A 17,570-nucleotide genomic window follows, 5' to 3' on the forward strand; every position below is an offset into this window, starting at 1 on the left:
GGCCCTTAACACCTTGTTAACTATAGAGGAGAGTCTAATTAAACTGGATAATTCTTGAACAATTTCAGAGGGCGCATGGGGAAAAGAGGTTCCATTTCCTTGTTAATTCCACTGCGGAGATTTTAAAAATAAAGTGGTAGTTTGAGGCTCCAAGATACATTAAACTTATTGATCTATTACCCAAATTTGTTTCTGTTTTACTTTATGGGCTTAGCTTATTTGAAAGATTGCTTTTCTAGGCATTTTGCAAAAGTTTTATGTACCTTTCCCTTGTTGAAATATTTATATGTATACAAAATGAGTTTTTAGAAAGGAGCAATCATTTTTCTGACCCTGTGCTTAGAAAAATGATCTGTTAATATACCTCTAGTCTCTGCAGAGTCACATGACCAACCTAACAAAAAATAAATAAAGCCTTGGCCCATAAAGGGGTTTCTAAAAGATTCTTAGAATGAAGGCTAAATATTTTAACTGTGTTTAGTGTTCAAGAAATACTATATGTAATTTTTGTCTGTTTCTTTTATGTTTTCTTCTTATCAAATTTAGAGACAAATACTGCATCCATTTAAAGAGAAAAATTAGATACAATTTTTATGGATGCATATACCGTGAAACCACCACCATGATTGATGTACAGGATATTTCCATCACTTCCCCCAAACTTCATTGTGCTGCTTTGCACTCTATCCTTCCCTCTGCCCCTGCCAGGCAACTGCTGATGTGCTATTTATCATCATAGGTTAGTTTCCATTTTCAGTAATTGTGTGATTTCATTTCCCTTGATTAAAGATCTAGGAGTGAAATGAGTAAGTAATATGTTAAGCGTTTGTACAATGTTTAGGAAACCTCCAAACACCCCATCAGCAGAGATTTTCAATGGTTTCACATTTTTGCCAACCCACTGTATTATCAGTCTTTAATTTTAGACATGCTAATATGTGCGTAGTAGTATTTTGTTTTTTCATTTGCATTTCCTGATGACTAATGGGGTGGAGATCATTTACATGTGCTTATTTGCCATGTGTTTATTGTCTTTCAAGGGATTTTTCTATTTCAGCTAAAGTGTTGAATAATTTGGCCTACAATTGTTCATAACTTATTTTTTATTCTTTTAAAGTTTGTAGAATTTGTAGTTAGTCTTTCATTGACAAATTGTGTTCTCTCTCTTTTTTTCTTCATCAGTCTAGCTCCGTGTTTATCCATTTTGTTGATCATCTCAGAGAATGAACTTTTGGCTTTGTTGAATTTAACAGTTTGTTAGTTTTCAGTTTCTTTGGTGTCTTCTCTTGTGCTTATTATCCTCTTTCTTTCACTTACTTTGACTGGATTTGTGGATTCATGACTTTCTCCTTGTAGTTCTATTTGCAAATTTTTGCTTCTGTATCTTGAAACTCTTTTATTAGAAGAAAAAAGAAGCAACTCTCAGTTTCATTGATTTTCCTATTGTTTTTCTAGTCTTGATTTCAGAAACTCTGGTTTTTATTATTTTTTTCTTCTGCTTTCTTTAAGATTTCTTTGCTCTTCTTTTTCTTGTTTCTTAAGGTTCTTAAGGTATTTATTGATTTTTTTATTTTCCTTCTTTTTGATTATAGACTTTTATAGCTATAAGTTTCCCTCTAAGCACTGAGTTTGCTGCATCCCATAACTTTGGTATGCTGTAGTTTCATTTTCATTCATTGCAAAGTACTTTCTATTTTTCATTGTATTTTTTTGAACAGAATTGTTATTTAGGAGTGTGTTGTTTAATCTCCACATATTTGTATATTTCCCAAATTTACTTCTGTTAGTGATTTTTAATTTAATTCCATTGTGGTTGCAAAATATATCTTGTATGATTTCAATCTTTAAATTAATTGAAGCTTGCCTTTAAAGACTAAGATATAGTCTATCCTACAGAATGTTTCATGTGCACTTGAGAAGAATGTGTATTATGCTGTGGTGGGATGGAGTCTTCTATAGATGTATATTAGAGCCAATCAGTTTGTAGGTTTGTTCAAGTCTTCTACTTCCTTGCTGATCTTCTCCCCAATTGTTCTATCCATTATTGAAAGTGGTACACTGAGTTCTCTAACTCTTACTGTAAAATTGTCTACTTGTCTATTAGATTCTGCCATTTTTTCTTTGTGCATTTTTGGGCTTTTTTAGGTGTACACATGTTTATGTGTTATGTCACCCTGACTAATTTGTCCATTTATCATTTTTAAATGTACTTTGTCCCTACTAACAATTTTTACCTTAACATCTATATTAGTATAACTATTCTGGCTCTCTTTTCCTTATTCTTAGCACAATATCTTTTTTCGTCTTTTTACTTTTAACTTATTTGTGTCTTTGTATCTAGGATGTGTCTCTTGTAGACAGCATATAGTTGGATCATGATCTTTTATCCATTTGATCCATTGTTACTATTGAAGTGTTCAGTTCATTTTTATTTAATGCAATTACTGATAAGGTAGGTTGATGTCTGTGATTTTTTTCTCCTGTTTTCTGTAAATCTTGTCTCTTCTGTTCTTCTATCCCTCCTTTACTTATTGTGTATTAAATAGATATTTTGTAGTATGTCATTTTTATTCCCTTGGTGTTTCTGTTACTATATTTTGTGAGTTATTTTCTTAGTGGTTTTCCTGCAGATTAAAATCAACATCTTTACTTATAATAATATATTTCAGACTAATATCAGCTAAATTTCAATAGTATTCAAAGACTTTCTCCAATATATCCCTGCTGTTCTCCCTTCTTTGTACTAACATTATCACAAAAACTATATTCTTTTATACTATAATCTCATCAACATAGTTTTATAATTATTGTTATATGCAGTTATCTTAAATCATGTAGGAAAAAAAGAATTACCAACAAAAATATACATATATACCTTCTATATTTACCTATGTAGACTGGTGCTCTTTATTTCTTCACAAATGATATTGTCTAGTGTCCTTTTATTTCAGCCAGAAGGATTCCCTGAAGTATTTCTTATAAGGCAGGCCTGCTAACAATGAATTTTCTGTTTTTGTTTATCTTGGTATAATCTTAATTTCTCCTTCATTTTTGAAGGGTAGTTTTGCTGGATATAGATTTCTTGGTTGACAATCATTTTCTTTTAGCACTTTGAATATGTTGTCCCATTGCCTGCTGGACTCCATGGTTTCTAATGGGAAGTAAGCTTTTAACCTCTTTGAGGATCCCTTGTACTTGATCAGTAACTTTCTTCTTGCTGCTTCTGAGATTCTCTTTTTAGTTTGGCTTTCAACAGTTGTCCTGTGATGTGTCTAGATATTTGTGCTAAGTTTATACTAGTTGGAAGTCATTGAGCTTCTTGGATATGAAAATGTTTTCCATTAAATTTGGAAAGTTATTGAACATTATTTCTTCAGAAAGTCTTTCTGTCCCTTTCTCTCTCTCTTTTCCCTAACAGACTCCCACTAGATCTTGTACATTTGATAGTGTCCCACAAGTCTTTAAGGCTCTGATAACTTTCCTTTATTATGTTTTCTTTATGTTACTAAGACTGGGAAAACTTATTTGACCTATGTCCTAGTTTGAGTATGGTCCCTCCAAAATTTGTGTCCATCTAGAACATCAGAATGTGAGCTGATTTGGAAAAAGAGTTTTTGTATATGTAATTAGTTAAGATGAGGTTACAATAAGTTAGGGTTGGCCCTAAATTCAATGACTGACATCATTATACATTTCTTTCCCTTCTGCATATACGAGTTTCTTTAACTCTTTGAATGTATTTGTAATAGTTGAGTAAAGTCTCTGTCTAGCAATTTCAACATGTGGGCTGCCTCAGGGACTTTTTTTGTTGACTTCTTTTTCTGTCTAGGCTTCATACTTTCCTATTTATTTGAATATCTCATAAATTTTTTGTAAACTAGATACTTTAAATAATATAGTATTATTCACAGTAGCCAAGCTATGGAAAAAACTCTAAATGTTCATCTATGGATGAATGGATAAAGAAAATGTAGTATATACACACAATAAAATCTTATTAAAAAAGAAGGAAATCCTGCCCTGTGTGACAACTGAAACTAGAGGACATTATGCTGAGTGAAATAAGCCAGTCACAGAAGGACAAATGCTGCATGATTCCACTTACATGAGGAATCTAAAATCGTCAAATTCAGAGAAGCAGAGAGTAGAATGGTGGTTTCCAGGGGTTGGAGGGAGGGAGAAATTGGGAGTTGTTCAATGAGTATAAAGTTTCATTTAGGCAGGACGAATAATTTTTAAAGATCCGCTGTACAATATTGTGCTTATAATTAACAATACTGTACTGTTCACTTAAAATTTTTGTTAAGAGAGTCAGTCTCTTAAGTGTTCTTACCACAAAATGAAACAAAAACAAAGGTTTATGAGGAGATTTTTGAAGGAAATTTTTGGAGTTGATGGATATATGTATTATCTTGATTTTGGTAATGGTTTCATGGGGGCATGCCCATACCCAAACTCATAAAATCATATACAATAAATATGTTCAGTGTCTTGTATATCAATTATACCTCAATAAGGCTATAAGAAAGAAAGAATGAAGGAAAGAAGGAAAAAAGTGAAAGAGAGAAAGAGAGAAAGAAAGAAAGAAAGGATGAAGGAAAGAAGGAAAGAAAGAAAGAAAGGCAATTCTAGAAATCAGATCCCCTCCTCCCCCGCGTTTTCTGTTGTTGCCTTTGTTGTTGCTGTTAGTTTACTGATTTTCCTGGATTAATTATATACAGTCTGTATTCTTTGTCATATGTGACCACTGAAATTTATGATTGAATTGTTTAGTGGTCAGCTAAAGATTGGACAGAAATTTCTTTAAATGCCTAGATCAAATAATTCCCACATTCTTTGCTGAGGAGCTGTGTGTATCTCTGCATTTGTGTTGTGGCTTTATATCAATGCTATGGAAGTCAAATTCCTTCAAGTTTTAAAAGCACCATTGGTCCTTATTTGTCATTAGCCTAAAACTGTGAATTAATGTAAGAATTTACATTTGTAAAATTCTCTTTTCCAGTTCAAGTATGTAATTATGCTTCATTTTTTTCAATTCATATATTAAATAGCTCAGTTTTGTTGTATTCAATTTTCCTGTTATATTACCCAATTGCTTTGTACTAGTCTGAAGAAAAGCTTTCTGTATTTTTTCACATGGCCACTATACCGAACTCTCTTAGTAATTCTAATAGCTTTCAGTTTACTCTCTTGGGTGTCTAGTGGGATTCTTAATTTCCATATGCGATCTTAAGGGTTGTTCTGTATACATATTTTTTCATTAATTAAAGCCAGGCTTGAAATAGATTTCTGTAAGGATTATTATGATTTTTAATTCTGAAACACTAGCCAATGATCTCAAGGGTCTACCCTCCATGTCTGTGTTAAGTATGAGTCCAAATTTTGTGGTGAAGGCAAAAAACATCTTGGTCAGTAAGACAGATAGTTCTAGTTTTGCTGGGTGGAATATGCCAAGTAAGCAAGGGCATGTGGGAATTATTTTTTAATATTTATCTATTCTCTTGCAGTAGAACTTGTATGATACAGGGCTGGGTTGACAGTGAGGGAAATGAGGTACCTGTCTCAGGAACACAATTTAAGGGATTATCAAAAAAGCTCAGTAACCAAGATAAATAATATTTAATAAAATATTTAATAAATAAAACATAATGCAAAATTGCATGATAAAAATTATCTAAATTTTAAATAAAGACAGAATTAGCACCAAGCCATGTTAGAGCCTTAGGTGAAAGGGAAAACCAATAACTGTTCTAATCACTTCATCCTAGTACAACCCCTGAAATAATAGTTATACCAGTAATTCTAGTGCTTTATTTTATGTTATTTGGTTTTATTTTTGAATTAGAATAAATTTAGTATCACGAAAAAAGTAGACCTTTATATCAAAAAACAATCTTATATATAGTATTTTCACAGGCTATAATTTCACTGTTGGAGAAATATCCATATATGGCATCCAATGGCACTTGGTATAGGATAGAAATTCTTCAAGACTTTTAGAAACACAAGCATGAAAGGGATTACCAGGTGCTGCTGGCCCAAACAAGGAATATTGTGTCACTCCTCTATATGTAGTCTTTCTAAAAGATTCAACAGATTACAATGAATAGGTATCTAAACCCAGTGATTAAAGATGACACATAGAAAAAAGTTTTGAATAACAACTCTACACTTTTTGTTAATTCAAAAATATTGACACAGCACTTATGATTCAAGCATGTGTCAGCAGTGAGCATAGAGTATTGGGCCATATATGCAAAACTTTCTGCTCTCATGGATCTTATATTCCTGTGGAGAAGCAGGGCATAAATAACATAAGTGAAATATCTAGTAAATGGATGGTAATAACAGAGAAAAAGTAAAGTGAGAGTGTTAGATGTGAGACAGGTTCACATTTCAAATAAGAAGGCCGGGGAAGGTCTTACTGAGAAATGACATTTGTGCCAAACCCTGAAGGAAGTAAGGGAGAAGGTCATGAAGATATTAGCAAGGAGAGCATTCCCACAGGGAGAAGACCTAGTGCAGAGATGCAAGGAAGAATCATTCTTGGCAAGTTCAAGAAGTGTAAAAGCAGTGTGATTAGATCAGAGTGAGCCAGGTGGAAAGAAGCTGGACATGCGGTTAGAGAGGGACCAGGTGGGGGACCAGGGCATATGGATAGAAAGAACTTTGCCTTTCATTAAAAATGAGGTGGGAACACATTCCGGAGTTTTGAGTAGAAAAGCAACATGATTTGCATGAACAGTTTTAATATGTTCATTCTGCCTATTGTGCTGAGAATAGGTTTCAAGGTACCAGAAGTGTAACTGCTGCTATGATATAGATAGGAGAGAAGGGTGGAGCAGTCGCGGTTAGTAACATTGGAGGTGGTGAAAAGGGACATAATTCTGAACACAGAATCAGCAGGATTTGGTTATTGAATGATTGGATTTGGGATCTTTAGAGAAACAGACGAATCAAAAATGATACCAAACATTTTGACTAAAGCAATTTTAAGAATGGAGTTGCCATTAACAGAGGGGCTGGTTTGTGGGAGAATCTCAGATGCTCAGTTATGGCCATTTTATATTTGACATGACATTCCAACAGAGGCTTTACTAAGCAGCTAGATATTATGGAGGCTGAATAATAGCTCTCCAATGATGTTCATGTCCCAATCCTTAGAAACTGTGAATGTTACCTTATGCAGAAAAAGAAGGACTTCACAGATATGATTAAGAATCTTAAAATGGAGGGATTATGCTGGATTATCCATGTGAGCCCAGTATAAGCACAAGGGTTCTTATAGGAGGGAAACAGGAGATTGGAATCAGTAGTAGGAGATGTGATGATGGAAACAAAATGTTGGAGTAATACAAACATGTGGCCCTGAGCTAAGGAATGCAGGCAACCTTTGTGTTGAGAATTTTCCACTGCTGTCTAAAGTGCATTTAAATGAAATTTGTTTTATCACTAATTATTAGAGGAGAAATGTAATATGCATTAATTAAAAATAACTCAAGCCAGAGAGATGAGATTCTCCTGATTCTATTTTCAGAGATTTTTGTCAAAGGAATACTAAGACAGATTTTGCATAATGGAATTATAAGAAAAGAAAATAATGTAATTATAATTTCTTTTTAATTATGTATTTGGTGTAAACTGTGCCCCACTAAGATACCAAAGAGATAAATTTTCTTTGGCTCATCTAGTGCTGTTTTAATCTATATTAACACTAATACTACAGAGCTTATAGATCTCACATTTATGCTATTCTAAAAAACATAATAATTTTCATACTGAAGACTGTGTTCACCTTGGTGAATACTAAATAAAAAGGTATTCAATTTTCAAAGTACATTTAGATTGTCTACAGAACCAAAGAGCTATGAATTTATTAAAAGTGCATTATTAGAATCAAATGTAACTAGTCCTCAAATTTATGATTTCACATACATATTGACCAGGAAAAAACTGACAGATTATTTACATATATGCAAATGGCATGGATTAAGGGTACTGGTTCAAGTGTGATGCAATGTTATCTGGCCCTGATTTAGAAAAGTGAGGAGCATTTGCTCCACATAAACTGAATGTTATATCGGTGTGAGTTTCTGTATCTTAGTTAACCTTAACTATAACCAAGGGGTGCTTGGTTAGCGTTTGCACTATCTGAATCAGGAATCTATACTTCGGGGTGCTTAAGTACTTCAATATCATTCTTGAAATGTACATGTGCAGGTGTTATTAATTGTCATTAGTGATTTTAAAATCTTTTTTTCATTGATGAGATAAGTGGTGTGAAAAGACACAGTATGGCTAGAAAGATTTTACCAGTTCCCCACTAGCAAGTTTAACATTCTCACAGTAAGGAACCCCCACTAAATGGAGACTTTTTCTGGCCAATCTGATTAGAGGATTTTGGCTGACCCTGCCATCAGAATTTGGCTTCCTACAAGCCAGGTGAAAGATTTACTCCAAGAAAGAGAAAGTAAACAATTGTATTTAACGTAGCTAAAGGGTCAAATAAATGAAGACTGGGGTTTGACTGTTGAGTTAAATACCAGAATCAAGAGAAGCTCGCTTTTAGAATTAGAGAGATAAGAGTGGATGTGAAGAATCCAATAGAATGAAAAAAAATATGATTTTGAACAAAGAGGAGTAAATTGCTAGAATGACAGAATTAAGTTGTAAAATGGGATGAATTCTTGTGCACAAGTAGGGGACATAACTTTGGCTAGGATCACTGAGACTTCAACCAGAGGAACAGGAAGAAAGACAGGGAATATTTTCACAGAGGCAGGTAGATTTTATGTGTGATGTGGGTCATGTGGAAGTTCTCTTCCAATTGCATCCATTTTGTCAGTGAGTAGGGTAGGAGCAAGTGTTGATGGTTGAAGAGAGAAGATAGCATGAACTGGTCACATGCAAGAGTGGATTGTGAACTGAAACATGGTTGCTGGCTTGCACAGAGGACCTATTTGAGATGAGGAATAGAAGAACAGACTGGAATCAGTGCGTCCCCTGACACATCTCTTTCTAGGATCATGGCCTTTCCACATGTGTGTTCTTAAAGAGTTTACATCAAACACTCTGTCTCTCTAGGTGGAACATCTTATGAGACTGTGGTAAAATTTCTGGCTCTATCTAACCTCAGTTGAGTTCTAGCCCAGAGAAAACATGTGATTGGAAATTATTCAGTGATTTTTAAATATATTCCATTCTAGTTATCAGTTGATCTTTTCTCTCATCTAAGCACAATTAGGCTTCATGCTCATGAGATTATCGCCAAAGGAAGTTGTTACAAAAGATTTTCTTGAAATGTTGTCTGTGCTTCTAAAATGTTAGTGATTTGCCTAGCACCTTCAAGATTTCCTTCTCATCTGATTGTGTTGAATGGACCCAAGCCAATTTGGCTGTTGAGCAACTGTTGGGTACTTTGGGTAAATATTGGTAGCCTCTGGCAGTTAGAGGTAGGTAGGAGCTATGCATCTTCTCTTTCACGATCTCAATACCAGCTGGTATGTTACAATAACTGCAAGTCTTATTCCAAATTCTGGTAAAGATACAAACATTGACTAGAATGCCAACACGAAACAGCCTAGCAATCTGTTCCTGTAGGCTTACTGAAGATCTCACTCTGCCCTGACCTGACACATTTTAGGGAGCACCTTAATAGGAAGTTTCACTCTGGCCTGCTGGCTTGCACAGAGGACCTATTTGAGATGAGGAATAGAAGAAGAGACTGGAATCAGTGCATCCTTTGACACATCTCTTTCTAGGATTATGGCCTAGGATTTTGGCTTGTAGGAGGCCAAATGCTTTTTCCCCCTTTTTCCTTACCTTACAGGCCTCTAGTTCTCAATACATTTAAAAAGATATCTTCAAATTAACAAGTCCAAAACAGAACTCCTTCTTTTCACTTCTAAACCTGCTCTTCCCTCCATCTTTCCCACCTAAACTGTGGCAACTTCATTTTTCCAATTACCTAAGCAAATCTTAATGTTATCCTTGATCCTTCTCTTTCTCTCAAACCCTATATTTCATCTCTCAACAAGTTCTGCTGGCTCCACTTTCAAACTACACCTAGAATGCGACTATCAATACCACCTCCCCGGAAAAAGACATCATGATGTCTTACCTAGTTACTGAACACATTTCTAATTTTCACACTTCTTCATGTGTTTTGTATAGACTATTCTGAGTATACCAGTCAGCTACAATGCACCATAGGATTGTAAGGATTGTATTGCATTGACTTTCTACTTTGTGTCTTAAAAGCTAAAGGCTTACTAGTTGTATACATGACCCTCCATGTTCTGGTCACCCAATTCCTCTCTGCCCACATCTTCTATTGCTCTTCTAGAGACACTTCTAGAGACACAGACACTCATTCTGTCTGTGTCTCATAGGTCTCTCTTTTTTTTTTTTTTTTTGTGGTATGCGGGCCTCTCACTGTTGTGGCCTCTCCCGTTGCAGACCACAGGCTCCAGACGCACAGGCTCAGCGGCCTTGGCTCACAGGCCCAGCTGCTCCATGGCATGTGGGATCTTCCCAGACCAGGGCATGAACCCATGTCCCCTGCATCGGCAGGCAGATTCTCAACCACTGCACCACCAGGGAAGCCCTCATAGGTCTCTTGACTGTTTCTTGATAACGCTAGGCAGGAACCTGACTTTGGAATTGCTTATTTGCTATTCCCTTCATGTGGAAACCTCTTACCCCGTATTTAAACATATGGCTCACTTTCAAGTGTCACCATCTCTCTAAGACTCTCTGGCCAATCTTTTAAAATTTGAAAACATGCCCTAGCCCTCTAAAACTATCTATCCCTTTTCCTTTTAAAATTTTTATCCCTAGAATTTATCCCTAGAGTATTTTGCTTATTTATTTTATCATCTTCACCAAACTTAGGAATTTGAGATCCAGGATGAGAGGTTTTCTTTCCCCTTCTCTCTCCGCCTCTCTCCCTCTTTTCCTTCCTTCCTTCCTTTCTTTTTCTTCTTCAAGTTCACTCTTAATCTGCCTTCTGGTATACTTATCCTATCCATTTTCTAGAAAAGAAACTGAAACACAGTGAGGTTAACTCCATTACTCCAGACCCTAGAGCTTATAAGGTGTGGAGCTGAGATTCAAGTCTAGGCAGACTGCAACCACAGTCCATGCTTATAATTTCTACTTAATTTTGTTAACTGATGCAGAATGACATGACAGGTGTTCAAATATTTGTTGAGTAGATTATCCTGCATCATCTGGGTGGCATGTCCTGCACTGTCTGGGGGCATAAGCTGTTCTTATGTTGTCTTCCTCTATGTACAAGGTGTGATTCCCCACTTGGACTCTACAAGGTAAGGGTCATTGGAAGGAGAAAACCACTGCACTCTAGGCATTTCAGAAATCTTTCACTGAATTCAGAAGTTCTAGATCCATATGTCAATACAGAAGCTACTGACACCATGTGGCTACTGAGGACTTGAAATGTGGCTGATTTGACTTGAGACGTGGATAAATGTAAACTACACGCTGGATTTCAAAACAGAGTTTTAAAAATGTAAATTACCTCCTTAATGCTTTTCATATTGATGATGTGTTCAAATGATAATATTTGGGGTTCACTGGGTCAAATAAATATATATGATTAAAATTGTTTACTTATTTTGTTTTTGCTTAAAAAATGATTTACGTTGCTCACATTATATTTCGCTTGAACAGCGCCAATGTAGACAATAGCTGGGAGGCAAAGGCTGCCTGTAGAGTCCGTGGTGTGATCTGTCAAGGCTTAGTTTGTCAGCAAAGACGATGACTGAGCTTTTACAGCAAGACCAAGATGATTAGCTCATCCTTAATGACATTTTTAAGACAACAATTCCTCCCTTTCGCTTCCATCCTTTACTTGTATGCCCTAGAAAGCATCTCTTTGCTATTTATATTGTCGCTATCTATGCAAATGAAGTTTAAGGAAACTGTTACTATATCATTGAAACAGATTGCTAGTAATGTAGTACACTTTGGTATTTCATCAAGCATAAAACTGAATTGTGTTATCTGAATAAATTTTAGTAAAGTTGGTATTTAAATTGTTAATGTCTCTACAGAGAGGAGAGAGGAACTTGATCTCTGGACTGTAAATAAATTAACTCTGGCCTGTATGTATTTTCAGTGAGGTATATAGTGATTACTTCACATAATCTCTCTTCACCATCACAGACTATTAACATCACATTTGGCAAACTACAACAGATTGAGAATTTCTGCCAGGCCATGTTTAGTTTGTTTTCTAGAAACATATGCTCTGGGACAAGAGGCAATATCTAATTGATTCATGAAAACTAAGGAAATTTTTAGAAGGTGAGATTCTTTTTTTCCTGACATAAATATATGTCTGTTGTCTGGTAATCATCTATGTCATATTATTTCAAATGAATTGCTTAGTTTTCTTTGTATAATGTGAGAGACATCAGATTCCTCTTCTGTGGCATCTTTAAAACTTTAGACTATATATTATTTCCTCATTGAAAAATCTCAAATGATGTTAGACTCTATCATGCACAGAAGTGTTATACTGAGATCATGACAATAGAGGACAGTAAAGCACTAGGCTTTGTAATTTCACGAGAAAAAATCATCTCGATAGTGGGAAGAAAAAACCCAGCATTGCAAACGTGTATACTTTATTCCACTCTAGTTATATATCAGAACACTTTATTTTCATATAGAAGAGAAAATTAAAGAGCTTTTTTAGAAATGGAAGAGTTGGCACAAAAACTGAAGATCACATGTGAGCTTTAAGCATGTGGTTAAAATTTAAACTTTCTGTTGTTAGTGAAAGTTTTTACTGTTTTATAATAGACTTCGGGGATATATGTACTTTTAAATCTATCTCCAATTTTTTTTTTGCTACGACATTATTTGGACACTAATAATAATCTAGCACCTCCCATGAATCCCTTTTATAGCAATACAATGAAATATGCACAGTTCATCTGCTGTATGTATTTTATGAGCCTGAGTGTAATCAATTAAAGGGAGCGTATTCTGAGTTCACAAACACTCTTTTTTCTAGTTCACAGATCTGCCTCTCAAAGTAAAATTTTAATTGAATTTCGTTCATGTTTTAGAAGCATAAAGAGCAGATGTAAAAAAAAGAAAAACGATTAGCTTGTTATAGACTTTTTCAATATAATTCATAATAGTAATATATAGGCTTATTTACTTTTGTCAAGGTAAATGTTGGCATAAAAAAATACCGAATCCTGGCTAAGTAGATTAGCTTTAAAAAAATATGAGTCTATTTTCATCTCAAAAATTTTAGACAGGGCTTCCCTGGTGGCGCAGTGGTTGAGAGTATGCCTACTGATGCAGGGGACACGGGTTCGTGCCCCGGTCCGGGAAGATCCCACATGCCGCGGAGCTGCTTGGCCCGTGAGCCATGGCCGCTGAGCCTGCGCGTCCAGAGCCTGTGCTCCGCAACGGGAGAGCCCACAACAGTGAGAGTCCCACGTACGGCAAAAAAAAAAAAAAAAAGTTTTAGACAGGTCAATGAAACAACCTTCAAATTATAACAGCTGACAAAAAGATTTTTAGGTAAAAAGCATAAAAATCTGTTCAACACATGGCAGAGCTAACTGCATGGGTAATGAGAAGACAGTTTTGTTTTTTGTTTTTTTTTTTTAATTTGGGGTTTTTATATGCCTTCCTAATTTCAATAGTAATACAGTTCGGAATCACAAATGCTAGAGATTTAAGTTCTCTACCTTTCTGCCAAATCTAATATAAGTTACTTTAACTTTACTCAGATAGGTTATTTCATATTGGAGTAGGAATTAGGGAATGACCTCACTCACAGGTTCATAGTAAACCGTATGATACTTTTCGGTTTTTGAAATAACTAGTTGTGATGGGTTTTTTTGGTTTGTTTTTGGTTTTTTTTTGTGGTACGCGGGCCTCTCACTGTTGTTGCCTCTCCCGTTGCGGAGCCCAGGGTCCGGACGTGCAGGCTCAGCGGCCATGGCTCACGGACCCAGCCGCTCCACGGCACGTGGGATCTTCCCGGACCAGGGCACGAACCCGTGTCCCCTGCATCAGCAGGCGGCCTCTCAACCACTGCGCAACCAGGGAAGCCCTAGTCGTGATGTTTCTATAACACGTTTTTGTTTATATATATGAAACATTAAGACTTTATCCCATTCAAACTCTTTGCTCTTAAATCATAGTGACAGAAGAGACTATATAGAAGTATGAGTTTACATTTATGTTAGAATAAAAATAAAGCACAATTCAGATGATTTCAGTATGAATGAATTTTTAACCAGTTGGCTGAATAATAAATGATTCAAAATATTTTATTAAATATCAGTTTGCCTCAGTATAGTAAGACAGTGGGCCCTGTGACTGCCCTACTTACATAATGTATATTCTTCCTTTGTGCACATCATTGTAAATCATTTCATGTCTACTTTCAGTCCACTTGCTCTTGATTGTCTTACTTTTCATGAAGTCAGAAAATTATATAACTAGAAATAAGGCATTTAAATAATCATCCATTCTACTGACTTTATGTTAGTGATTTCAGGCATTTTCTGAGAAATAGCTAGAATATTATATGCTTCTTATGGCCCTCGATAGTGACACATCAAGTGCAAGCCTCAGTAAATTGGCATTTACTGCAGTTAAGATGTATTTGAATGAGAACCAGGTGAACTTGAATATCATATGGCCCAATAATTAACATGAAGTCATTGTTGACAAATTAGCATGACGTCATTTCAATCACATGGAGAAAATATATACATATTTCATGACAGAAACTGTGAGTTAAATAGGGCTTCACTGGCACTAGCATAAAACTCATTCAAGATCTCTAGATCAAAACCTGAGAGCCAATTCAAAAAGTCATTTATTTACTTGTTTGAACTAGTCATATGGTAGTGAATTAGGATCTAGGGCTTTTATACAATAAACTTTATATTCATTGAAGTTTTTATTCTTGAGGTTTCCTCACTTTGTATGTCTGTGTATATATTTTAAACGTTTTAAAGACAAAAGATGAACAGTAGCAGATTCATAATATAGAAAATAGAAATACATAAAAAAAATGAGTAAGAAGCTTGAATAAAAGATCTTATATCTTCAAGAGGTAGGCCAGTTTTGCTATTTCTTCATTCTACCTGGAGCTCAAGAACAAGGACATTTGAACTGGGAATGAGCTTATTCACCTGAAAATGCCAGTAGGTTGAATAGTTCAACAAAACTGTAATACAGCATTTTGATGTATTTGGAACCAAGATCAATAAAGAACTTTTTAAATGTTTCACTAGAGGCATTAATGAGGCTGTTATCATTGAGTAGTTTCTCTTGCTAACTCCCAAAGTGCTAATAACATAATAATATAGAATGAAATCCTAATAGAATAATAATTTCTGCCAGCAACCCAGAATAGAAAATTTTATTATGTGTGCCGTGGGATCATTTGTGTAAACGTCGCAAAGAATCAAGCGGCTGTTTGCATTAGTGTTACTAGAATTCCGGGAGCCTTCAAAGGAACACAAATGCCAATTTATTTAAAATAGATTCGGCCATAATTCCACTTGACTGACCCATTCACCTTTCTCAGAGCTTTGCTCAAATCTCACCCTCTCATTGAGGCCTATGTGACAAATTTATTTACTACTGTGCTCCCTACCCCTCCAGTCCCATAACCCCTTAAATTCTGATTCCCATCTTCCTGCTCTACTATTTTTTTTTCCTTTTCCCCCCAATTCCACTGTAAGACTAGGATTTCCAGAAAAGTATGACTTGTGTTAAATGTTGAATCTTTCAGCATAATAACTATAGTTAGTACTAGAACATATTAATGAGATGATTATTTTCCAGGTTGGGATCAAAATATCTCTAACAAGTTCTTCACCTCATTCAATCTTCACTCTATTCAAATTCTAACATGTTCTTCTGACATCATTACTGATTTTCTTTCTCTTTCCATGACTGTAATATATCCAAGAAGACACTTACATTTTTAGAAGCCACATTGAGAAATATTAGTTATAAAATATATACTTATTAAAGAAATTTCTAAATATAGAAAAAGCTTACTAGTAGAGAAAAAAATTTCCCCTGTTCTCCCATACCCAAAGTCATTCATTGTAAACACATTTCTGTATCCCCTTCCACTACTTCTTCGGTTCCAGTTATCCTCTGATAGCTGATTTTATATTGTGATATTTTTAACAAAACAGTATAGCAGAAATACTTCCTAAATTGTCATGAGGTCTTCAACATCTTCATTTTTAATGGCTGCATATTATTGTATAAAATGTAAGTGCTCTACTTTTCTCCCACATTTCCTTATTTTTGTTTGTAGTTTGCCTGGAGTGCTTCTAAGTCTGCAGTCGCCTTTAGTTCTATTCCGAGGATTATCATCGTACTTCTGAGAATTTTTGTAACTTGCAAGGATTAGGCATTTAAAGCCAAGGGAGAGATAAGGTGTTTATGCTTATTCCCTGCCTTTTGGAGAAATCTATGCTTTGATTTCTTCCCAGAGTCTATAGACGTGTCATTTATCTTATCCCCTTGCTGTAGATTTGTTTTTGAAAATTTTCAAAATTTTTGACAGGAATTCAGATAAGGCATATTCTACTCTGTCTTCTCATTGCATTTTAAAGATAATAAATCCCTTTTAGATATTCTAAAAAAAGACTTTTATATTATTATTCATAATTGCTTTCTCTTTCTCTATAGTGCAAATCAACATTGTCTCACTCCATGCTTGTTGAAATATATCCCATAATTATTACAATCACCAGTGATCTTTCAAAAACCTTTCTATATAGCCACTGATTTACATGAAATCTTTCATTAACTTGTTATATAACTAAATATAACCCACATCTTATTATTTAGGTATTATATCTCATATTTTACTATAAAACTATAAAATGTGACAGGAATAAATATTTTATAGGACTCAAGATAGCCTGTTTAAAGCCAGCGAACCTTCCTCAATCCCCTTTTAGTTTTGTAGGATAATCAGCCCTACATTTTTAGTGTAATGTATAAATTTACAAAACTCATTGTATTTTCTCTCAGAGAGCTGGTAATAAGATACATAGATAGCTAGTGGGAAGCAGACGCATAGCACAGGGAGATCAGCTAGGTGCTTTGTGACCACCTAGAGGGGTGGGATAGGGAGGGTGGGAGGGAGGGAGATGCAAGAGGGAAGAGATATGGGAACATATGTATAACTGATTCACTTTGTTATACAGCAGAAACTAACACACCATTGTAAAGCAATTCTACTCCAATAAAGATGTTTAAAAAAAAACTATTTTGGAAAAAAAAGATACATCCAGGTAAAACTATCTGGAAGATCCTTCCATAGACATGCTTAACATGGCCCAGTTAAGAAGGACCCATTCCATTTGTGTATGACCTGTTTATTCAACAGGTGTCATATTAACAATGCAATTACATTGGCCTGGATGATTCATGGGACAAATTAAAGCATTGAATAAAGTATTACTGTAATCATTACCCTTCATTGTAAGTGAGAATTTTCACAGCATTATATAAGTATTATGCAACATAAAGTTAAT

This window comes from Delphinus delphis, chromosome 14 (genome assembly GCF_949987515.2).
Source record: "Delphinus delphis chromosome 14, mDelDel1.2, whole genome shotgun sequence".
NCBI lineage: Eukaryota > Metazoa > Chordata > Mammalia > Artiodactyla > Delphinidae > Delphinus > Delphinus delphis.